The sequence below is a fragment of the Zosterops lateralis genome (assembly GCF_965231275.1).
Source record: "Zosterops lateralis genome assembly, chromosome: Z".
NCBI classification, from domain to species: Eukaryota; Metazoa; Chordata; class Aves; order Passeriformes; family Zosteropidae; genus Zosterops; species Zosterops lateralis.
Genome location: NC_139800.1, coordinates 26,336,193 through 26,362,225, shown reverse-complemented (window position 1 = coordinate 26,362,225; position 26,033 = coordinate 26,336,193). Strand labels below are relative to the sequence as shown.

The following is a 26,033-nucleotide window of genomic DNA, read 5'->3' as shown; positions in this document are numbered from 1 at the left end:
AATAAAGATAGCACGTTACGAAGATGAATTATCTAAATAATCAAAATGTAATTCATCTGAGTGGGTGTCCAAAGGAATTTATTTCTTCCTTTATGCTAAGCACTACTTAATACTATATACTAAATTCCCAGAAAGTTGTACATATCTATACGAGCAGAATTTTTTTTTGTAAGGAGAATCTTACTATTTTTGTAAGGAGTATCTTACTTAAATAAATTCTAGTATGTGTTGGTGTTGCTATACCTTTATTTGTTAAATGCCTACCTGTTTATGTCAAATTTGGTCTCTCACAAACATAATAGTCCCGTAATGTGTACTTCTCTCTAAACTTGCAATTGATATCAGCTTTTTCACTACAGCTTCCAACTAAAAGAACTTGGATAATATTCTGCCTCTAGATACTATAGAAAATCTGAAATGAAAACTATGAAATCAGCCATTATTTGGTCCAAGAGATGACTAGAGAGCTCTTAAGTCACAGGGCAAAGTCTTATCCCTGAGATTACCTTTCCTCTTTTAGAATGGGAGTCAAATTTGCAGATCATTAGACCTAGAAAATGGGATATTTGATAAATGCTGTCTGATGCCTTTTAAGTTATCTCCTGTAAGACAAAGTGGCATCTGAAACAATCAAAGAGACAAATGAAGTGAGAACTTTGCATATGAGACAGCTGATGTGTAATTTAAGCTATCTAGTGGCTGACTACAGTAATTGAGTTGAACAAATTACTTTCCTTCACAAGCAGTGGAGTTGTCTGGTGCAGTATGCGTAAACAGCTCATGCACATGGGATGGGGCTGGGCATGAGATGAGTAACTGAGGTGAGAGGGCCCAAATCATGCACCTGCTTGTAGCTAGGCTCTCACCACCTCACCCCCTTTGCTTGTGATTATCTCTGTCACCATATATTCAGATTAAACCAATTTATCTAGTCAGTTTATTTTTTTCTATTTTGTAAAAAATAGAGATTTTCTCTTTACATTTCAAATGCTGTCATATTACAATTCCTGTGTCACTGCCGTATAGGCCATCTCTTCTGTTATTCTGCCTCATACTGTATCCCTAAAACTTCCTGAGAACTGACATAAGTCTGATAAGAGTAATTTATTGGAAAACAATCTTTACAGTTGTTTTGTGTGTGTTCAGGGATGCAGCAGCTCCATTAGTGAACACTGCAGGTCAATTCCAGTTGCCCCTGACCAGTGCTGTGGTTGTAATGAACTGTATTCCATTAAAATGTCAAAAGACCGAGCAGGAACACATGTTTAGATGTAACTGGGTAATTTTTCAGGTGACCAGATTTCCAAAAGCAGAATGATATGATATCATGTCACTCTCCCATATGTGACAGCCTCCATGAAAGGAATATCCTTGGCCATACCATTAAAATGGGTCATATAGATTGAGGCTGCTATCAGATGATGTGTGTTGGAAAGTCTGCCTCTGTCTGAAGACACTCTCTCTATTTGAATTCCGTTTCTGTCAGATCATTATATGATTGAGTCAATTAATTTTCAGACTGTTTTTCAGGCAGCCCAGGACACTGTTTATCCTCTTGGCTGCCAAGGCTCACTGCTGGCTCATGCTGAACCGTTTTTTCCACCAGCACCCCAAGCTCCCTTACTTGGGCTGCTACTTGACCAGTCCTCCACAAATTAATGCTTTTGTCCAGCATTGCCCAGACACAGAATCTATCATTTGCTCTTGTTGAATTCCACTTCTGTGTTTGCCCAATGCTCCTGTCCATGTAGATCCCTCTGCAAGGACTTTCATCTCTTACGAAAGTCAGCCGAGGTGGATCTTCTTACTGTGTAAAGAATTCAGTTTCTGTTACTCCTCTAGACCCCATCTTGAAAGTGAATCATAAAAATTAAATGGATTTTGGTAACAATTTGGTGAATATCTTACTCTTCATCAGCTATTGGACAAACCAAAGGCATTTCCCTGACTTTTTACTATATCTGTTTCTGGTCAACTGTATCAGAACATTCCATGCATAGCCAGCTTCAGGAGTAAACAAAGGAATGCTGAGGCACTCTAGAATTAAAGTAGCATTGAGAAAATCAGGATTTCTTCTTGATCCTTTGTAGAGGTGCCTTTCTGTGCCTTGGCTAGCCCTGACACCTCGACAGTGAAGGGTATGGCTCGGTAGCAGGGTAAACCTGTGAGTTCTTGTCTTGCTTGAAGGAGTGAAGCAACGACAGCAGGAAAAAGGAGGAGGCTGTTCAGGGTTAACTGCTGGCTTTATTCATCAGGGTATCTGCCCCAGCAGACACCCCTCAGCAGAAGCAGCGAGGGAAAAGCGAGGGAAAAAAAGGCTTGGGGAACCCCCGAATGCAACACTTTTTATTGGGGGGAGGAACTCAGGGATGGGTTTAACTGAGGACAAATCAGGGGCCAAAGGGGCATGGCTCTTTGGATAAATGACATACATTGTAACAAATCAATAACTCGGGTGGGGAGACAGCTGAAGTCTTGTCCAATAACTTGGGGTTCTTCCTGGAACTTTCCTGACTTTTGGGAGAGACCCCAAAGTGACAGACAAGACCCAGGGGCTGGATAACTTATGACTGACATATAACTGGGGTTGGGATGAAACCAATAAGGGTGGAACATGGATGGCATGGGAAAAAGCATTATAAGTTATAAAAATGAACTTAATACAAAGAACAAATACATACATAAAACTGATAAAACCAAAACCACACCACTACAATCCTTGTCACCAAATAAAGCTACTTATCAGGAAACATACCTGAAATGAGATCAAATGTTCAACAGATTCAATATATGGCTTTCTAGAAGGCTCCAAAAGAGAGAAATGCAAACCACCCAGCCTTTGTCAGATTCAAAGCAGATGAAACCTGTCCCGAATCCCATTTAAAGCACATCAATACAGCTACAAGATTTGTGAAGATTACAGCAAACAAGGTCCCTCTGTGAGAGAAATTACTACTGTCAGGTGTCTTGAAATACATAAACATAAGCTAAAGCCCAATTTCTGTTAAATATTGTACTTTTTAAAACTGATGTGCAGTGGCTCCAAAACTTGCTCTTTACAAAAATCAATTCAGTAATTGCAAAATGTGTAAAAACACACTGTGCACCTGCCTTCTCTTTATCACTTGAGGATAACAGACTCTCGAAGGTAAAAAAGAAACAAATTCTGGAGGTAATTTTATTCAACAATAATCTAAGGAACTAACAATAAAACACCCCATGTTAAAAAACAAATGGAAAAAGTAACTCTCCTCTTTTGGATATTCTGTGAGTAGTTCGATCAGTCTGACTGAATGTTTGGTTGATTCTCTGTTACATAAAGTTGTTGTTAATATGGTCCTCCAAAGCCAGCTGAAGATAGTGGCAAGATTTATGTTTACCTCATTGTACTGTGAACAGAGGTGTAATGCTCACCCTCTCTGTATCTACCTACACCATAAGTTTTACTGTATATTTATATACATAACTACCCTTAATCTTCCCTTCATTCTCAGAGTTTTTCCCATGCAGTGATAAATATACAGCAGAAATTTTACAAGAATTCCCATTCTACACTGACATCAGACAGGAGTTCCAGTTTTATGTGAAATGCAGTGTTCTTCAAAATACTAATTTCTCTCTCTTTTTTTTTTCTTTTTGCTTGTACAAAAATGTTGAAGAATCTCAGATTTTTATTAGTATTGGGAAGCAATAAGAACAAAATTTGTCCAGTTTGAGAATACAGAAACACAGCAAAATGCCAATTCAGTCACTGAGAATTAATTTTGATGTCTTATGCGATGGAATCCCACTTAATACTTTCAAAAAGTTTTAGCCTCCAGTGCAGAAGTTTTTTCTTACTTAAAAAAGACAGACCTCCATCTTAGTGTTCTTACATCAAAAAAGCTTCTTGTTTGTAATATTTAGAGGGTGAGGAGGACAGAGAAATTCCACATTCCATGTATGAAAGATCTTGCTTTTGGGTTTAGGTACAGAAATATGCAGTTCACTTGAAGGAAGCACTTAAGAGTGTAGTTGTGGAAAGTGTCTTAAGAGTGTCTTTGAGGAAAGAGATGATCCCTGTCCATTGCCTAGATCAATGATTTTCCTTGTATTAGGAAAAAACCCTGGAAAGACATCTCTATTCTTAACATAATCAAGGCTAGCAATTCCATGGCGAAAAAGAAATTAAATAGGGATTTTAATGATATGTCAATGGATAAATTGAATTACATTCTAATATCTGCTTTTCTTTTAACCTTTCTAAAACTAACGAGCCTCATGTGTTCAAAAGAGCAATTAAAGATCACAGCTACAGAATAGTTTAAAGATTTCCCACATTGAGAGGCTATTTGATGTTAAATACTTTGTTCTGCTTCATATTAATACGTGGATTTATTTAATGGAGTATAGGGTTATTTACCAAAGTGCTGGGAAAATGTCTCTAGCAGCATATAAAGAGAGCAGATCATATATGATACCATCTAATTAATTCTGATTTTGGCATGTGACTATTTATCATACAGTAATAAAAAGTTAAACCACAGTGAGTATTTAAAAGATTAAAATGCCTAGATTATTTAGAGGAAACCAAACAGACTATTGTTCTAAAAGCTCTAGTCTTCTTTTGTAGGAATATACGCTTCTAATAACTTTCATAAAATAAAAAGAGAGGCAAAAGGAGGAACTAAATGACAGCAGTAAAGAATAGCATATGGAGAGCTCATTGCCATTTATATTCCAGGTACATTTACATGTATTTATTTGCAGTATTCTCGATTGGCCCCTGTGTTTTTTATACATAGATAAGCTAAGTAAAGCATCAGGAAGAAAAGAATTAATGCACATAAAGTTTCTGCTGACAAGAAGTAACTTCTCATAGTTCTCCTAAGCCCTAATCTACTTCTCTCTGTGCAGAACTCTTCTTTGGAGGACAGTTTCAAGTGACTTAATTCTAACCAAAAAATGTACGAAGTTAGAATGCCAACACCTGAAGAATCTGAGTTATTGGGGAATATCAAGACTGTCCTAGATGAAAAGACTTAGGTTGTGTAAATTTTATGATTTAATTTCCTGGATGTTTCTTGAGTGGTTCTTCAGTGTACACAGAATATAAATTGTGCCTCTGACCCATTTAAAGTAATGGAGATGCACAAAAATGAAGAATCTCAAGATGCATTTTTCTCAGTCAGAAACAGTACCTACAGTTGAATTCTCCACTTGAGAGATCCAAATCAAAGAAATTGATATCAGATAAAAAATCCCTTTATTTTCAAGGGATTTTGTGACTTTAAAAGAGCACTGCAGCACTGCTACATTCTTCTTATGCATTTTCAGAGTTGACAAAATAAGACTTTTAAAATCCTTCCTAAACAGCCCCTTTGCTGATGTATCCTGAGTTTATGAACCACCAAAGAATTTAGATGAGAGTAAATTTCAGATCCGGTTACTTCAGAGAAGGTCAAGAAACCGATGTTTGAAAAAAAAAATAATAATAAAAAAAAATATATATACAAAACTGAATGGGAAAAAAATCTTCAGATGTTGGGAATGGATGTTTCTCCAAGGAAGTGAAGTTTTGTAGAGTTATAATTTGAGGCACAGTAAAAGTGACATTCAGACCTAGATTCCTTGAAAATCGAAAAGGGTCTCCTGCTTAAGTGCATACTAAAAGACTGCTTTATGGGAAAAAATGTATGAGGTTTCAAGCTCTTTTAGAAATATTTTTTCTATAGGCAAACATGTTGATGCACAACTTTCACATATACTGAGAATAATCAGGCCAAGAGCTCAAAAAAGCCAACAACTGAAATAATAAATAATTTATAGCACTTTTGATCTGACGCTCAATATAAAAAATGGAGGTGATTGCATAGATTTAAAGGAATATGGAGCAGTTCCTATGTTAGTGAAATGCTTCAGACAGGGCAGCCATCATTTAAAATGATGGGCTTGGTGAAATCTTTTTTGTTTGATCAGCTCAGCATCTAAACTGAGAAAAAATGGAACTCTGTGTTTAAATAAAATGATTGTTGTGCAAGTACGTATGACAGAAAGCAAAAAGGTACTTCCCATAATTCAACACAATAAATGGAAATAAAATCAAGCAAGATAAACTTTATCTTTGTTGGATGATAATGTCTTTTACAGAATATTCTATAGAGGAGTATTTGACAGCTGATTTTTACGTGAATACTTTGTGTTTCAAGGTAAGGCATAAGGAGAGTTAGTCAAAGCTACATTTAACAGGCAATTATTTAAAAACATAGAATCATCTTTTTACAAATGAAATGGTCAGTGATAGCTATTACTGTGCTCTCAGGACCTGCCTGTCTTTCTTAAAGATGAATCTGCTCTTTGTGAGCCAGGAGTAATCATTATTTTCATCTGATTTCAAGCCTCTGTTGGAGAGAGAGTGCATTTAACACTCCATAGAGACTTTGCAGAAGAAAAGGCTTTAATTAACAAAAAACCTACAGTTGAACTGAAACTACAGTAATTGACAGTGAGCAAGCTTTGAAATATAGGGAAAACAGAAAATTCCTTTCTTGTGGTTTACTCAAGCTTTTATTGCTAGTCAAATATGCCATGGTCGTATTCTCATCCTTTAATTCAGGTTTATCAAAGATGTAAATGACTCCTGTAAAAATAAGGGGTTTTCCAGTTGCCTTTCCACAATACGTTGCCTTTCTATTTTAACACTGTGTCAGAAGCTTAGATCCACTGTAAAACTTCGATTTTTCATTAGAGACTTGAAACCATTTTTTGCTTGTTTTTTAGGTGCAAAGAGGGTGATATTGCAGTTCCAGCTTGCTATTTTATCTTCTCATTGATAATTTAGCTTGCTGAAAGGAATGCATTACTTTCTGGCATGAATAACTGGCACAGAGCTCATTAACCTAGTGACTGATATCTGGTACCCTTTGGCCTAGACCATAACTATGGACAGCTGTAAGCTCCTGATGCTTGAGAGCAGCTCTGCAGACCATGTTCTTTGCTGCTGAAGACTTCAGTGAAGTATTTTCAGTGTGCAGATCTATTGAAACAGTACCTGAGCAGCATCTATTGTCTTCAGGCACCTAAATTATTTATCTGTCTTTTTATTTACACTTTTCTTTTAAAATGTCTTATCTTTATATGTGATGTAGAAGAGAATATCTTTAACTGGCAACATTTAAATGTAGTTTTAACTTTCCCAGAGTCATTATTTCTCAAATTTTGTTTTTAGCTATACCTTGTGTAACTGCAAGTCAAATGTAACAGGAATTATCACAGTATTTGTTAAAGGGACGCATCTACAAGAGTCAAGAGCAGTACTTGGGAACTAGACTGTGTGATTTCTAATCAGTTGCCCATAAAATGAGTATAATTATAAAATAACACTATTTTGAGCAGTATTTTGATCTTGAATTCTTCTGACTCATTTTCAAAATAGAATAATATGAATTCATAATTCTAAATATTTCCTGGATAGGAAATACGGATCCACATATCTGCTATATCATATCCAAAAAACTGCCAACAAATCTTCAGGAACTGAGGTTGTCTTAGCTAATAGGTTTGTTGCTAGGTGATCATAAAATCACAGAAGTCATAGAACCACAGAATGACCTGGGTGGAAGAGATCTTGAAGATCATGTAGGTCCAGCTTCCCTATCATGGGCAGGGACACCTTCCACCAGACCAGGATTCTCTCTTTGGATATGCTTCCTACAGTGAAGATTCTTAATGTACATTAACAATAAAATAAATGCTACTCACTTACTTGTGGGAGAGAAAGCAAAAATTAAGGTTCTACTGCTCTCAGGAGAAATGTGCTATTTATCTTCATAGTAGGCTTTTAGGAAGGAACTGGGATAAATCTTACAATAGTCTTTAAATGATCTTTCAACTCTCATATGTGCACTAAATAGCATATATATATATATGTTTGTTTTAAATAAAATATGCCTTTTACAAATTTTATTGCAGACTTATTTCTGAAAGACAGGTACATCATTAAAATGGCATGATACTGCAGATGAGTCAAAATCTCCTTGTTTTGAGTAATTTAACTCCTCATCCTCATAAGCAGCAATTTCTTGGTACTCCAGAAACTGGCCTTTTTAGCTATCTTGTGATATGTATGTATTTGCTCACATTTTCAAGTCTTGGCCACCAAAACTCTGTAATTATCCTCAGCTTGTGTAGCTCACTGGGACTGAAGATTTTACTTCTTTGATATTGCATAGCTTGCCTTGTAATAAAAATGGTCCTGCAGTTTCTAATTGCATTTCACTTTGCAACAATCAGATCAAAACCTAGAAGGAGAAGGCAGGAATAATTTTGTAAAATTATTGCTCTGTTATCTTATTAATCTTTCACACTATTTTCTTCCTTCTGAGATGTTCTGAAGGAGCATCACTGATCAAAACCAACAATGCACTAAGACGGGGACAGACTGTAATTACACAACAAGAAACACCTGGGAAGAAAATGGAAAGTGTATCAGCTTACAGAGGGCAACCTCCTTTGCTGAGCACAGAAGGAATGTGCCTGTTTTGTCCACTCTGTCCAAAATTCATCCATTCTTGAGGAAGAAGGAGGAAAGGAATCTCAGCTATGTGTGGCACACTGAATAGGGCAGATATTCCCAAACCAGATCCTGCCTTGCCTGATCAAACAGCCAACAACCTTGTCTTGCAACCTTTCCCAAAAAGATCATGAAAACCAGTAACCATTATTTGTGCCAGTGTGCATTTGGACTTCATAACTTCTAGTTCTTTATTTACTTCTTGCACTTCACTGTTTATGCTGTGAGAACTCTAGAGTGGCATATTTTCAGCTTGGGCACTTATCCAAGACACATGCCATCTATCTTTGCATATGCTGAGCTGCTAATACACAGGGAAAGCATTCCCTCTGTTTGTTTGTGACTTGCTTTATTTTCCAGTTTGGTTTCTTCTCCAGTATGGCACACCATTTTCACTGTAATTCAGACAGCCCCAGGGTCCATTCACATTGATATAGCACACACAATAAAACCGACAGGCAGACAAATGCTGAGCCATCAAACACAGCATGGTCAATGATTCTATATATGCCAATCAGCAATTGGATCAATGTGAAATGGTTCTATAAATTTTATTTTTTTTTCATTGACTGATGTGCTACATCATGAGAGAGTAATGATGGAGGGTAAAATGAATTGTCATTGGCATATTTCATCTTGTATTGCTATTTTAAATATTAGAGATATTTGTCAAAAGACATGTCACAGATTTTGTCATTTATTTTTCGCTGATGATCTTAAAGGCAAATTTGAAATCGGAACATACTTTTCACAGTGAGGTTTATGGCCACAAGATCTTGCATAGGAACTCTGATATATAAAACTCAGATATCCTGGATTAGGATGTATGATACAGTATGGTTTGCATTAAAAATGTGTTATTTACTCATGGTTTCTGTGTGAAATCCAGCTTATTCCTTGAAATCCTCTCTATGTTATCCTATCTTGTAATAGTAAGCTTCTCGAGGAAGAACGCAGATTTGGTTCTAAAACTCTAGCTAAGAGTAGCCTGACAGTTTTAGAGTTATCTAAGTCCTTTCTTGCTTTCTTGGACAGGATTTTTTATTTTTTTTAATAAAGAAAGGTCATATAAGGAATATACGCATTTGCATGATCATGAAATCATCAGGTAATGAAAAATGTGTGTTTCAGTACACTCTTTATGAAGCCCACTGGAAAGCTATTCCTGGTATCTGGATGAACACAGTCCCATATGTGTTCTGCATGTGACATGATTCACCTACCTCACAGCATTTAAAGATAACCATATGTTCATGAATTGCCAGAAATCACTGGTCCAGCCATTCTCTTGAAATAATAAAGTGCTAGATAGTATTGAACAAATAACTCACAACATTGCAGGGATCTGTGTACTCTGGAAGTGTATTTCCTACCAATATTGAGTCACCCCTCCACGTTCACTACCTGATCATGTGGCCAATAAACCAATAATATGTCTGTATTCTACTTTATCTGTGAATTTGTACATCATGGTATCCAGCATTTCTGAAGTGGTTTTACCATGAAAATTATTATACACACATGAAATATTAGTCTTATAAACATACACATTATGATTACTTTGGAAATAAAAACAAAATAGCATGCAGAGATATAATTTCTTAATTCAATGGGTTCTTTATTTTGAAATGTGCTTCAGTGTTGAAGAAAGCATGAATAAACTGAAGTAGGAAAAGCAATCCAATCACTCTCAGGATCACACACCTCTCTTCCATAAATGCTTCAGGAGGCTCAGATGCTTCAGGAGGCTCAGTGCTGTCAGATACGATGATGCCAAGTATTCTTTCTGAAATTCTATCTTGTTATTTAATTCATATATCATGCTGAGTAAAATGGCTTCATTTAGTAATGGGAGTTAAGAAAAGATTTATCCACAAAATTAGTGAATGTTGCTCAAAATGCTGCAACAATGGAAAAAGATAATAACGTTTTTGAGAAAAAAACATTTTAAATACCAAATTCACCCTAAAAGGCTAAATTATAATCTTCACTGTACACATCTTCAAATCTTCCCCAGCCCAATATTTAATACCTGAAAATCATGACCTTAAAATAAAGTCTGTTATGATATTTTCTCAGTGATTCGTGTAAATTTTCTTGTGGGGTAAATTCTTCACAACCCGGAGTAGATACTCCAAAAACATTCAATTGTAACTGTATTTTTGAATCCTATGAAAAAAATTTCTTAAGTATAGGCTTGAACACTTTAATAAATAAATAATTTAGCAGTTTTGCTGAATAACCTTTATGTCAGAGATTCTTTGTAGGCTTAGGTCTTGCCAACATACAGAGTTAGTCCAAAACTCAATCTGTTTGTACCAGAGGTTTATGCCAAAGTTGCTTAGGTCTGATGACTAGAAGACAAATAATGTAATTACTTCAACAAGAATGAGAGAGACAAATATCTAAAATGTATTTTTTTCCCATGTTTCAGTTTTGCCTTGACAGCTTTTTACTCATTTGTTCCATTAAGGTTCTCTTCAGTTTTTAACATTTTTTTGTCCTTTTCATCTTAAATACATCCATTAGTGCTGGCAACAGCTGTACCTCTGTTTTGCAGAAAACAATTTGATAGAGTTAAAATGCCATCTCATTTCACTTCTATCAACTCTAAAGCCTCCATCATAGTGTAGGACTGATAATTCTTTTAAATTAATATTGGCAGTTACATATACATAATACACTTCCTTTTTTGGTTTCTTTGGGATTTTGGGGTTTTTTTGTTTGTTTCTCCTTTTCCAATTTCCTCTGACAATAAAAAGCCTTCTAAAGATAAATATCCATATGATATTTATAGCAAATTTTATCTAGGACAAGTCTTCCTAAATAGCCTAAATAATAGAATAGGTGTAACTGGATGAAGGAGGAAAAAGTCAAAACAGAAAATTTAAGGCTAAACATAATAAACAGCAGTGATATTCCAGCAGATGTGTATCTGTTGCACTTAGGTAATTACTTGGGCTGACACTATGGGGATATTTAAAATGTTAAGACTTGAAAGAAACAGGATATATGGCTTTTTGCACAGGATTTTACCCATGTGAATTTCACTTACTTTAAACGTGTAAAACATAGTTGTTTACAGCTAGTTTAATCTAAAGGCCTTTACACTCACTGGAGAGAGTAGCAATTCCAAGATATGATTCAGCAATTATGGAATAATGTAACTATGGCATCTTTTATTTTGTGACAAATATAAACATTGTTGTCAATTATTTTTAATATATTCTTATATATGTCACTGCAACAGTAGTCTCCTCCAAGTTTGAGAAAATCTCTTCTGCCCATCTGTCTTGTATTATAAACTCAGCATAGATTTCCAGAATGCTTCCTAGTCATTGGTAAATAGCTCAAAATTTGGAGCTTCTCTGCTATGGAGAGAGGCTGAGAGCTGGGGTTCTTCAGCTTCAAGAGTTGAAGACTCTGGGAAAACCTTTTTGAGGCCTTTCTTAAAGGAGCTTTATAGGAAAAGATGGAGAGAGAATTTTGACTGAGCTTGTAGTTATAGGATGAGGACTAACCGTTTGTAACAGAAAGTAAAATCAGAGTAGTACTTTCAAATAATTCTTTCCACAATGAAAGTGCTGGAGCAGGATGCCCACAGAAGCTGTTGCTGTGCCATCCCTGGAAATGTCCAAGGCCAGGTTGAACAGGGTTTGGAGCAACCTGGGATAGTGGAAGGCAGTGGCAGGATGTGGAACTGGTTGAGCCATAAGGTCTCTTCCAATCAAAACAATTCTATGATGCTTCGATTCTATGAAACTTAATGATGCACAAGCTGTGAAATCACAACTGCCACTGTTTATAGCAGTTACTACCATGAAACATCACTCAAAGAAAATAAATCATATTGACTTTGAGGCTTTTATTATTAACTAGTTACAAGCCACCCTGGTAAGTCCTGTAATTTCCGATTAAAATGTATTGGTGTCACCATAATGGCCTTAAAAGCAAAGCAGAATTACAGAAACACATGCACTGTGCCTGGGATTGAAATAAAAGTGGTATGCCACTTTTCAAGGCCTGTAAAATTCTAAAAATATGTCTACTTTAAATATGAAATGTGGTTATCTTGAAACCTTTTTAGTTAGTTCCATGAAGGACTCATGAAGTAAGACTTCAGAGCACCTCTTGTATAAACAAATGGCAGTCTATGGACTATGTAGAGGATATTTCATGTCAGCAGATGGTATTTGAATGTCAGATTTACATCCTTGTGTATTGGATGAAATTTTGGGGTTAATTAATATTTTCTACCCAAAAGTCTCTAAATATTCCAAACACAAGAATCTTTAATTTCATCTAATTCACCATATTTTCAGGTTATGTATTATACTTCACAGTAATCAACATATTTCCCATATAAATACTGCCAGAAGCTGAAATGATAATTTTACACTTTCCCAGTTAATCAGAAAAAAAATTAACACATTTCTTCTTGATTTATGTTGAAATATAATTTCATGATCTTTGACTTTTTCCTAATATTTTTCCTCAATCTCCATTTTTCTTTTATTAGGAAATATAATAACTAAATTAAACTAATTGCATATGATATACATGCTACCTTCTTAACAGAAAAATATTGTGTCACACAAATTATAAAGGACTTCTGGTTGCATTCAGTGTACAATTTGTATGTTCTACAGAATCCGAAAAGAAGATGTGTTTGTTTACCTGTGGCACGTCAAAAACTGTATTTTAATATTTCTTTTAGGCACATGATATAGACTTTTGTATCAGTACTGTCACTAAAGAAAGACAAGCTTGTGTTTTTTAAGCTGTGCATGAATAGATTTTAATTATGTTCCTTTGATCCAACCTGAATATCACTGTTTAAATGAAATTGAAAGATAGTGGTTCAAATAGTGCATTATGGCAGTGCAGAAATAAATGGTCTGTAGCTTTGGAATGTAAACGTACATGTCTGTGTTTATGTTTATATGTTCGTGTGTGTCTCTATAAACAATTATGTACATGATTGTGTATATAAGCATCATTTTTTCACCCTGTGGTTAACATTTCTGTATGAAATGCAAAATTGGACAGGTAAAACCGTGATTTATTGTTGGATGATGGCAGTGGCTGCTTATTCAGTATTCACCATTGCACACAGTGCAAATTTAACCACAATATTTATGCTAAAGAAAAACTTCAGATAACTAATGGAATGCTTAGTTTTGTCTACATTTCTCAAATGTACAAAAAAAAAATACAGAAGAAAAGATGAACAGCATTTCTTCTCTTTGAGTTACTTATCTGTATGTTCCTCTCACACAGTTATTTTAGCAATACCTATTTTAAAAGTATTTAATTTAAGTGACATTTTTAAATTGATTCTGGGAGAAAGTCAAGTCTGTTGTCGCGCAAAGTTCCATGACAACTTTTAGGAAGTACGGAATTGTGGTAAGGGGTAGGAAATACAAGTTGTCTCCCACTAGTAGTCGTCTTCTTGTGTCTAGGCAGGCATTTTATGTGCCTTGAGCATTACATTGGTAAAATTGGAGGAAAAAAGGTAGCTTTTCTAAAGAACTGTGAGATAGCATTAATTCCTAAGTAAGCAGTGGAAATTCAGCTCCTTGATGGTGTCTACAATGAAGTTACTTTGTGACATCTTCAAGGCATTTAAGAAATCATAAGTAATGTTCACGCAAGAGAATGTTGTTGAAATGAAAGGGAAGTGTGATGACATCACTGAATAAAATGAGCTACAAAATTCTGAATTAAATTTTATCTACAGAAGAAGCTTGAATAAACTTTTGAGCAATTAGTTTGGGTAAAAGTGAGCATCAGTAGGGATTTAATGTTTTTGTAACCCCTGAGTGAGTGCACCCTCAGCATAAGTCTATTATAATGAGAGACATGAAGTTTATTAGCTGAGCTCAATCTGTAAATTGTTTCTTCCCAGAAATGGCCCAGCAACTGGTACTGGGCCAAACGTTGATTCTCAATTTTTGGCAGTGCTCTGAGCTTCAGGGTGTTTCTGGAATGTTTGTTGTGCTCAGATGGCTCATGCAACTAAATTCTAAATATTGTGTGTAATGTGTTGCACCTGCTCTAAAGGTGAAGATCCCTGCTACAGATCCTCCAGTCAAAACCTGGCAGTTGCAGGCAACCTTTGGGATAACATTTGGGATGTTCATTCTGCCTAACTTGGACACAAACATCTGCCTCATCAAACATCTGCACCCAAGCTACTGAAATGAATGCTCACTTTAGCGCTCTGGGTATAACCTAAGGACCTCTTAAAAACTGGCTTCAGTGAACATCAGATGGAGACCAGAAGACAGAACACAAATTTGAAAGTCATTTAGCTCTAGGACTGAAGACACATGTCTATAGCATGAATTTCAGCGTGACAAAAAATATTAAAAAAAAAAAAATAGAAAAAGGACCATGAAGAACTTCTAAAGCTGAACCAACTCATCCATTGAAACATTTACATTTGTAGATAATAGATTCATAATATCACACTACATCATGACGTTTTTGAACTTTCGGCTATTTTATAGAAAGAGACCTGGAAAACCATCTGAGATTTCCCCCTTACTAAGCCAAATATCAGCCTCAAACTGCTATGCTGTACATATTTGACTGTACTTCATACATGGTTTGCTTAATTTTCCTGTTGTTTATAGCTGGTAAATTAGACTCAAGCTGTAATTTAAAAAATAGGTAGGGTGGCAGCAGAGATACACTCACCTAAATAAATAAATCCTCAGCTGTAGCTTGAAATATCATTACTTCAGCATTTCAATGACCTAAAAGTCTATTGAGGAGTTTAGTCTGATCCTTCCCCGCTCCTCAAAAGTCCAGAGTTTTATCATCAAAGCCAAGGAGTGCAGAATTGGAACCTCCATTTTAGAGAAATAACTTCAAAATTCCTAATGATTATTGCCAACCCTGCTCTTTATTAAGGAAACATGCCTTTGCTTGCTACCCTTAAATGATTTTCTATCCGACTAATAGCAGGTTCAGCGTTTTAGAAAAAAAAATTACTGCAGATGATAACAGGGAAGCATGTAGGTCTATTAGGAAGGAAAATCCTAGAGGTAAAGGTGGCAGCTTTACGACACCAGTCCCCTGCATTATTTACAGTAACTCATTTTGTATCTAGTGTTTCCTATTGGTGAAGCCAAGGGCTAGAGCTATTTGTTATTTACGCCAGTCCTGTGAGGGGGGTGATGGTATCCAGGGGGGCAGAAAATAGGTCTCTTGATTAGAACAATAAATTAGGTGAAGGCAGAAAGACAGGAGAGAGTAACGGAGTTCCACAGACATGCATAAACATTTGATGTTGTTTGCTACCTGTTACTTGGTTTCCCTATAAACTGTGAGCCAGAAGTCTTTAAGGTAATAATAAAGCTTCCCTCCTCATCCCACTCCCTGGGTTATTTATCGCTTTGGTTTGTCAGACCTTCTGTTTGTCTGACCTTTGCTATGGTTAAAAAACAAGGAGTTGTTTAGTTTAGAGTGTTGAAACTGCCAAGGAGGCAAAACCATCCTCTGTACAGCTGCATAAGCTCGTGTTTTTGACTCAGGTGAAAAGGAAACCGATATGTAGAAGGTAAATTTATCTTTTCCTACTGCCATACTGGATCTAGCTGTTCAAAAAATGCCCTGTGGGACCATTGGTCTCCATGCCTCAGTTCAGAGACCATCACAGAGTGGTCTTATTGAGCTGTACATTCTCAGGGGATTTTATAAGGTTCTGCTTTCTTTCATGATGTATTTTAGCTATATTGTTTTAGCTTCAATAAAAAAGTCAAAAAACTGAGTGTGTCAGCTGTGCCAACATATTAACCAATTACCAAGGTGACATCCAAGTCTTGTATATTTACAAGAATATTTAGTTTCTTCAAAAGTTTTGTTTCTCAAAATATTTATTTCATATATAAAATATTTAAAGTCACAAGTGTACTGCACAGATTTCACTATTTATTTTTTTTAAATGCATTTTTTTTATAACAGTCTTGAAATATGAAAATATCTGAATCTTTCCAGAATAGTTTTTGGATTGGTTTGATTTTCAACCTTGTACCTTTCTGCTAACTCAAAATTACAATAAGAGAATTCACTGAGGATTGCTAAATTTTGCAAATTAGCAGATTATATCCAATTTAGGCAATTTGCATGACCTTAATTTTGTCTTTAGACGTACAAATAGCCTCATGATCTTTAAAGTAAAGCAAGTGCTCCAGTTTCAACTTCAAAAGCATATATGATTAGAGGTAGCAACGCACATGCCTTATGAAATGATTCAGTTTGATATACCAATGGTAACTAGAATTTTGTTTAATTCACTTCTATTATTTGCTCTTTTTGTATTATTTCTTTTTTCTTGGCTTTTTTTAATGTGCGTTATGGACATATTTGACAGTTTTAAAAGATCTTAAAGATCTCGCATTAAGTTGTTTTTCAAATCTTCTATCAGGGTAAGAAGAAAACTTTTGCCAAATGCTTTTGAAAAGGTAAATTCATCATGGAGGTAATAAGGCAAATTTACATGCACAGCCACTGGTGCTGTGACCAGTCTCCTCAGCTCCTATAGTGTCAGACATCTAACAAATTTCATCACTCAGATGAGAAACTGGAAAATGAAACTGTTTTGTAGGTATCTTTTATGTTTCTTTTCCCTCCCAGGAAGCAGTGGTGCATCTCTCACTTTTTTTCTCTCCCTCTCTCTCTCTGTATCCATTTATCTGTCTGTCTGTATATATATATATATATATATATATATATATATATATATTTGTATCAATTCTCTCATTGTTAGAGAACTTCTGAGAAAAACTAAAATCTACGGAATGAAATAGCCTACCTTAGAATAAAGACCTCCTAAATACCACTGACAGTCCTTGCTCTGGTTTGGTCATTAAGTGAAATCAGTCAATTTGCAATTGGCAGCAAATAATTTGAATATGGCCTATATACTCTATATTCCCTTGGGTTTCACCTATATACAGGATTGAAGACTTTGTATAATTGTAGCTCTTTTTTATGTCCTGGCTAAAGGAGTTAGATGTGTTCTAGATCTGAGTGTTTATAAATTTTTTTTCTTTGCAAGAAACGATATTTTTCAATTTAAAAAATAATCAGGAGTTGAATATTTTTTATTAAAAAATTCAAACGGAAAGTTATATTTAATATTTCTTCCTTATTTTTGCCTTTAAAAACCATCAAAATTTTGAGACATGAAATTATACATGCACCAAAGGAAAGTTATAGGTAACAAGTGTATTCACTTGAAAAACATAAAGGCAAATAACCACAGTTAAACATAGATATAACAGAATTTTCAGCTAAATAGAAAAGTCTATCTCAGAGACACAAATCTCACTAATTCACTCAGTATGATTTCTTTACAAAAATATTTAAATACTCCTGCTGAAGGACATTGTGGAAAGAGCATTGCACAAGTAAAAACTTAGATGAAATGCCAGCTAATATCAATAGAGAAACTCCCAGTATTTTCTGTATACTTTTGTTTATGCCCTTCAAAACTTTTACACAAGGATCTCTCAAAGGAAGAGTCCCAAGCGCTACCATGCACGATGTGTAAAACTGAAGTAAAACCTATAGTGAAAGACATACGGCAGAAGGAAAAATACATTTTCACAATAAAATGAACAGAGATTATTTACTCTGTGCTTAGGTGAGTGCTGCAGAATATATATACCTGAATCAAAACCAGAGAGAAATGAAAAAAGCACATTGTTCAATGGATTGGATTTGGACAGATACTGGCATTGAAGTGGTGTTTGAGTTATGGAATGACCTCATAGTTGGATGTTAGAAACCAGGCTTAATACCCAGATTTTTTTGCTTACTTCCTTTTGACTGACTGACTTTATTTTCCAGTTATAAATACTTGCCATTCAGCCAAAGACTTTGCTGACTAAAACACTGATGATGGATGAGTCATTCTGTCACACGTATATCACAGTACCTTTCAAAAAGACCTGATTCTCCCCTTTTCTGGTAACTGAGCTGAGTCATTTCTGAATCAGCATAGCACAATATCATCATACTGTTAGCATGCAGAGTACTTCAATATCATTTTAGTCACTGAGCCCCTAAAAGTCTTCCTAAGTCCTTTATTTTTTATATACTTAAGAAAAACTTTCCAGCTGTTATAACCCAAAGGTATGTGAGATTTTTGTGTTTAAGATAGTCATAAGCTTACCAGGGTCTTAAAAAAGTATCTCTATGTTTTTCAGCTGCCAGATCATGATTTTTAGGGAGCTGAGTTATGATGCCTCTGTAACACCAAGACAAAATTTCAGTGTTATAATTACTGTAGAGACTAGCAGAACATAAATCCTAGTCCAATGATGGACCAGATGAAGCAAATCTCTTGACCCTAGGGCAAAATTATTTTTGCTAAGGAGATCTGATTATAGAACAAGTTTTCACAGTAATTAGGAAAATCCAGAAATGGCTACATATATTTGTCTTTTATGGCCTTTTATGAATCAGAAGTTAATTTTGATTCTAAGGAATTTTTCTCCAAGTTCAAAAATGTTTTTATTCATCTATCTCACCCTAATATATTGCGTTCTAAAATAAATTTCAGAAATCCTGAGAATAATTTTGCCTCTAATATAAATTACAAGACTTGTGTAACTACACCGTGCTTGTTTAGGGAGAATAGGAAGATTTGGAATTTTATTTCAGTTTGGTATGGTCAGTCAGTTGTTTGGTTGGGGTGTTTTAACTACTGCTGGTTTCTTATGGAAAGGTCTAGTGTCACCAAATAGGGCTTGTGTCAGCCATCAAGTGAAGGTGATATGTAGCACCCTAACTCCCTGAGACAGCTGGTTCACACCAGAATAAATGACACCAAGGGCAGAGAGTGTATTACAAAATACATGTAAGTGAATTTACCCCCGAAGAATGAAAGACTGAAACTCACCCTATTCTGGGACCTAAGTGTTCCTGGGTAGTGAGTTATCTCCTTCCAGCTGTAGGAAAAAAACAAGCAATATTGTCAAGTTTTTCCATGTTGCTGGTATTGAGAGCTTTAACATTTCTTATTCACACTGAGGATACAAGACTGAATAGGATAATGTAGGTTTTTTCTGTGAAATTACAATCAACCCTCTAGAACTTTTATATGTGTTTTGCAGCTTTCTGACCTTTTCAGTGGCACACTAATGCTGTAATAAATCACCTCTTTTAGTGCCTGAAGTGCTACCTTTCACCCCCAAACATGTCTGGCAACTGTGCCTGCTGTCAATATATCACCATAATGTAGCATGTACATGTGTCAAGCAATATGAATGTGCTTTTGGCAGATGTCAACTTCCAGTCAAGTTTGTACAGAGAGAGCAGGAAGAAGATGAGAGTCCTCATTTCACTTTTTCATCCTTGTACTTTTTAGTCTTTTGATCTCTATCACTAACTCGAGTGTCTCATGAAAAATGCTTGATCTCATGCCTCCTGCCTCCTTTCACCCATATAATTTAATGTTGAAGGGACTGGTTAAGTCTGTTCTTAGAAATTTCATGGTTTTATTGACTTGTTTTTAGACAAACAGTTAAAGAATACATTCCCAGTCAAATCTTACATGGCAATCCTGTAAATCTCAGAGTTTCTTGTCCATATTGGTGTTACCTTGGTTCTCTTGCAGGTTTGGAAACTGAGGCAGAAAAGATGCTGGTGATAATCAAAGGATAGAGAGCTTGTAGCAGAGTCAAAAGCTCAAAACACCTCTCTCCAGATTCACACAACCTCATAAAAGTTCCTTGAGTGTTTTTCCGTGATTAAAAAGCATAAGGGTCAGTGTTGTCCTCTGAAATAGCTCATTATGACCCATTGGTTTGTCTCCAAATTACTTATTGTTTTCTGGATCTAGAAACTCTCTTCTTCCTGATTAACTCCAGAAGTATTTTGATGTTAAGATGCTACATTCCTTTTCATGTCCTTAAATTCTTAAAGCTACTATTTGAAACTGTAGGATGTCTATTAAAGCATGTCTAAAATTTTGGGGACAGCTTGAATGGGATTTTGAAATGTCTGACCTAGTGGTAAGTGTTGCTGCCCATGGAAGGGGATTGGTCTTTGAAGTCCCTTTAAGCCCAAATTTTTCTCTGATTCTAAGAACATTGTTACCTTCGTGATTTTCATTTTCCCTAGATAGCCATATTCTAAGTCACAACCTAGAACTCCTCCATCCAGGAGATCTCATTTTCCTCATTTCCTGGCTTTTACAATGGTTTGATTTGTTTTTTGGGGAACAGTTCATAATTACTAGGCTTTTAGATTTGTGTGCATTCATGTGTAGATGCAGGGGGAATCAACTGAGGAGCCTCAACCTTCTCTAATCTTACAGAAATGCTTTCAGTACAGTATCAAAGATATTAAGAACTCATGTTGGTGTAAGAGTTAATATGGCAGGTTTGACTTTGTTGTGAAATGTTTCCTAATTAGCTGAGAGACAAAACATCTGAGATATAATAAGGAAAATATGTTGAGTGCAAAGTCACCCCAGCAGTGAGGAACACTTTCCACTCATATAGTGCAAATGATGTGGTATTTAGCTCCTCTGAGAAAAATAACTCCACTAAGAGAAATGTAAATTGAAATATATGAGTAGGAAATTAATTGTAGAGGACATCATTCTGGGAATTATCAAATACTTTTGCAAAATTGAAATATTTATTGGGATTTTAACAATATTTTGGAGTCAGTTTTCTGACTTAAGAATTAGACAACCATGATTATTAACAGAAAAAAAAAGTCTCAGGTATTGAAAGGAAGGATGAGAGAATTTCTGCAAAAAATGCAAAATTTTAGATTTCGTTTACATTTTCATTGAAAGGGAAAGCCAGCATATTAAGCTACCTTAATAAAAGTAAATGAAAAAAGAAAGAATAAATTAAATAGTTAGATATAAATCATGTTAATTTATAGTAGAAGGGTAAATATATGTAATTTATTATAAAATATATAACAGTAGTCTTAGTAAATCAGTTTCACACTTTTAAAAATATTGATGACATCAATCTAAACCAGTAATTTTGCCTTTATTTGGTACAGTTTCCTGACTTGAATTTCATCTAAACCAATTTTCTCACAGTTAATTATTTTAATTTCAATGGAAGTTATATCACAAGCAGAAAACAAGATCATAAGTTTAATAATCAACTGCTCTCATCATTCTCTACAAATACCTTGAGAAGAGGCTAGAACCAGGTGGAGTTCAACATCCTCTCCCAGGCAAAAAGTGGCAAGAAGAAATGGCCGGAAGTTGTGCCAGAGAAGACTTAGATTGAATATCAGGGAAAAAATTCTTTACTAAAAGGTTTGTAAGACATTTGCATAGGCTACCAAGGCAGTGTTGGAGTCCTCATCCCTGGAGGGATTTAAAAGTCTTGTGGATGTGGCACCTGGGGACAAGAGTTAATGGTGGCTTTGTCAGTGTTGGGTGAATGGCTGGACTTGGAGATCCTTTCCAACCTAAATGATTCTGTGGCTCTATAAACTTTGAAAAAGACATCTGAATGTTTGAAAGAAACACAAAAGGTTGTGGTTCAGATCACCATGGGCAGGTAAGCACCTAAAGCCTGTTTAGTCAAAGGGTATTAGTTGCCAACAGTATCTGTGAATCTGGATACTATATTCAATTCACTATAACTGAGACACTGAGAAAACTGCTACTGGAAAGGAAAGAATGAATAAAAACTTCATCTCTGTTTTAACCATGAATAAGATTTCTATGAGGATTTAAATGGAAGAGTTGTGTCTTCCTCTTTGATGTGTCGTCAATTTTCCAGACCATAGGTTTGATGTACAAAAAAGTTGGTACCGCATTACAGAACAGCAGCTACTCTCTCCCACTCACAAGAAAATACAGCTGCTGTCACTGCCAGTTCCTCACTGCTTGATGTATGGGGTGTAATTTCACATGGAAGGTACCGCAGGAGCTAACCACTAGTTTATGTTAGAAAACCTGCGAATAACCTCAATTTGCCACCACCTGAAACAGCAGCAAACCAAGCCTGAGCAGCTCAAGTTATTATTACAGAAAAACATGTCAACAGTTAAAAAAAGAATGGGAGAAAAAGAGATGTGGTTGCTGAGCAGTTTTTTTTTTCCATTGAATGAAATGACTTTATCCTTTTTTGAAAGTGTTTTTCTCAGTGAAGTAATGATACCTGAGGCTGGCAGCAGCAAACCAGAGTCCACTTGTATCAAGAATGACCCTATATTTCTCTTGTTTGCTGTACTGTCTTTGTAAAAATGAGATTTAATCATTGACTTTAATTGAAACCTGTCTATCTGCAATGGTTCAAGATCAACTCTATTCTTCTCTGAAATAATATGTTAAAATTGAGTCTTTATAGCTTAATTTATTGTATTCTGTTTTAAAAATCACATTATCCTGAAGCCTGCTTTAAAACCTACTTATATCATTATATGTTGGATTACTCACTAATGGAAGGCTTAAGTTGCCATTAGATTTGCTAACTGAAGAACAGTAGAAGACACATTAAGTTTTCTCTCAGATTTTAACTTGATGGAAGAAACACAGTGGGAAAATGCACTAATGGTAGCATTTACCAGCAGTAATTTCTGTTTATTACGGCATCTTGTCAAGTCACATAAGCCAAACAGGGTAGGGAATGTTCAGTATTTTAGTGGGAGAATTTTTGGGAAGGAATCAGGGATACACTACAGAGGAAATGGTTTGTAAGTGGTAGCAATCTACCTTATCATTATTGTTAATTTGTATCATTATAATGATGTCTCTTATGTGGGCAATAAATGCAACTCTTATCTACTTCGTTGTTTCCTTAACTGCTAAATGGATTTTTTAACACAAATTTTACAATTCAATGTGTTCTGCCTTCTGACCTGGAAATGAGTCTGGATGTAGATATTAATGGTAGTTAGAAGTCTTCAGTACAGCCATTTTTCACTAGAATGTGCTCATTCAGAAGCCATGGAACTTTTCTGCTGTGAGAACACTTCTCCTGAACAGTGTTTTCCTACAAGTTTCTCATGTCTAGGATGAATTTTTTGCACAATTTCTCTGTTCATTCTTCAGTCCATGCTAGAAAACTGCATCCACCACCTAGTATTTGTCATTTTTCCTCTAACGACGCCTTAAAGGAAAATAATGAGAACTCTTATCTCTACATCTAATGATTATAGGAAATACCAGAGGGAAAACTGCTCTAGATTAGTGATTTTTATTTGTGCATTCAAGATCATCCAAAACAAAAGATGCTTTTCTACCTTTTCTTTCCACTCACTTTCTTCCTAATTCTTTATCTTTGCTCTTAGAGAACACACTGTCTCAACATATAGTTTCTGCATTGAGTCCTTTGTTTTATTCTGATGGAAGTGGAGTAATTATAAAACTGAATACTTTCCAAAGAAAGCATCTGCCTCTCTCTCTTGCTATTAACTCCACATCAACATATTTTGATTACAGTCTGCTCTTACTTTTTTGTGGTAAGGGTTACAGTGGCTAAAGAAGAGTTTCTTCTCCAGCTACCCTAGTACCTTGATTTTCTTTTTCTGTTTAAAATTTACATAAGGTTTTGTGTGTTTATTTTTACTCTAATAATATAGATTTAATTTAAAAGACTTGATTTTCAGATTATTTCTTTCTGATACCTGACATTCTTTTCAATGGACTTCAGCTTCTATAGATGAACAAAATACCCACCAATTATGCAAAAAACCAAACCAAACCAAAACCCAAACAAACAAACAAAACAAAAATCCAACAAAAACCAATGCTGTGCTAGCATCCCATCCTATATAGGAGGTTGTGTTACAGAAAACTTCTGTATTTTTTTAGTACACTGGATTGTGTTTCACACAGAAATAAAATTCTGCTTGCCTTCATTTCAGAGCTAATGCTCAATAAATAATACATTGTAACACCTAAAAAATTAATAATTGCAGCTCACAGATCTTGCAGCATTCACTCCTGAAACAAGTGGTAAAGCTTTTGGCCAATTCCTTAAAGAGTATGACAATGTAAAAATGGCTGTACTGGGCCATAACAAAGGTGTCTTTAGACTGATCACCTGTCAGTGCATCTGGTCTGTAATGGTGTTTGGAGAAGAACAAAATAAAAGACATTAAAACTTCTGCTTAGAAATCCTCACATCCTCTGGCAGTATGAAGATAAGAGTGCATTTTTGTGGGGTGAGTTCTTTGACTTTACTGCAACCAGTTGTAAAAAATCAAAGTTTTTTATCTAGATATACACTTTGCCATTTACTGTGTCATGGGGCAATTGTACAAATAACTGTAATCAATGTGCAAAATACCATATTGCTAGACAATTTGCCCTGAATCTCTAGGTACCTGCCTTTTACTCTTTAAATTTCATGAAGTTGAGCAAAAAATACCTTGCATTAGACATTGCTTATCTTATACATCTTTTTGACCCAAATAAATGCTCTTCAGACCCCACCTTTGTTTTGTTCAGGTAACCTATCAGTTACTTATTCTAAAACGTACTGTAATCTACATAGTGTATATTAAATAGATACAAATGAAAACAAAGGAAATATATTACATATTCCAATCATGTAGTCCTTTGGAAAACTGTCGCCTATCTGATAAAGTATTCTTAGGAAATTGTGGGAAGACAAACTCAGAAATGCAATATATTTTATTTAAAACCATAAAGACTGCAGATGGGCTAGCTGTGACTTCATGAATTGCATGTGGAACTTCCCCAGGTTCTCCTGCTAACCCTCTTACCCCAAGAAGATCATAAATCTAGGGCCATTTAAATTATCTTTGAGTTTTACAAAACAATGCTTTCTATATGAAAGTTTCTTCCTGGAAAACAAAATGCTTTATAAAGTATTTGAGATCTAAAGCATGTAATATTTTAGGAAACCAAACCTTCTTTTCTAGAACTGATATTAGTTGTGTATCTGATTATAGATGTTATCCATATTAAAATGTCATACATTAAATTAACATTTTCCCTACCTGAAACTGAGAATACAGTGGAAAAATCTCCAAAAGAATGTAACATTTCACTGATTCAATAATTTCACTTAAAATCTCTTTTAAAAAAGAGAGGGTTTTTTTCCATGTTTGAATCTTGTTCCAGAAGATCCCTCATATGATGTCCAGAAATATTTTCTAGTCCATAGCCTACATTAGTCCATAGATAATATTTCTCTTTGTTTCATAGTAAAAATTTTGTTTAATTTTAATACTTCTTCCTTTTCTCATCCTTTCTGACCTTGAGTCATTAAACTTGCAGAAACTGAACACATATGAAGTCTTTCTCAGATTGCATTTAGAGAATATTGATTTTTTTTTTTATCCTCCTAATATACTTCATAATTATTGGTGTCTCCAACCACTCAGTGTTGCTGGGAGTGTTAATGCAGTTCATAGAGCTCATTAGATTTTTGAGAGAAAAAAAAAAAAAATCAACCAAATGAAAAAACCTGTCTTCACCTCCTACTATCCACAGAATAGTGGAAATAGTAGA

The 26,033-nt window shown here is 35.2% G+C and overlaps 1 protein-coding gene across 7 annotated transcripts in view; it reads left to right on the top strand.

Moving 5' to 3' along the window:
- The window catches only part of RIT2 (Ras like without CAAX 2), a 182,728-nt gene that overhangs the window by 24,935 nt on the left and 131,760 nt on the right, over positions 1-26,033 (top strand). The gene's annotated exons all lie outside the window — the stretch shown is intronic.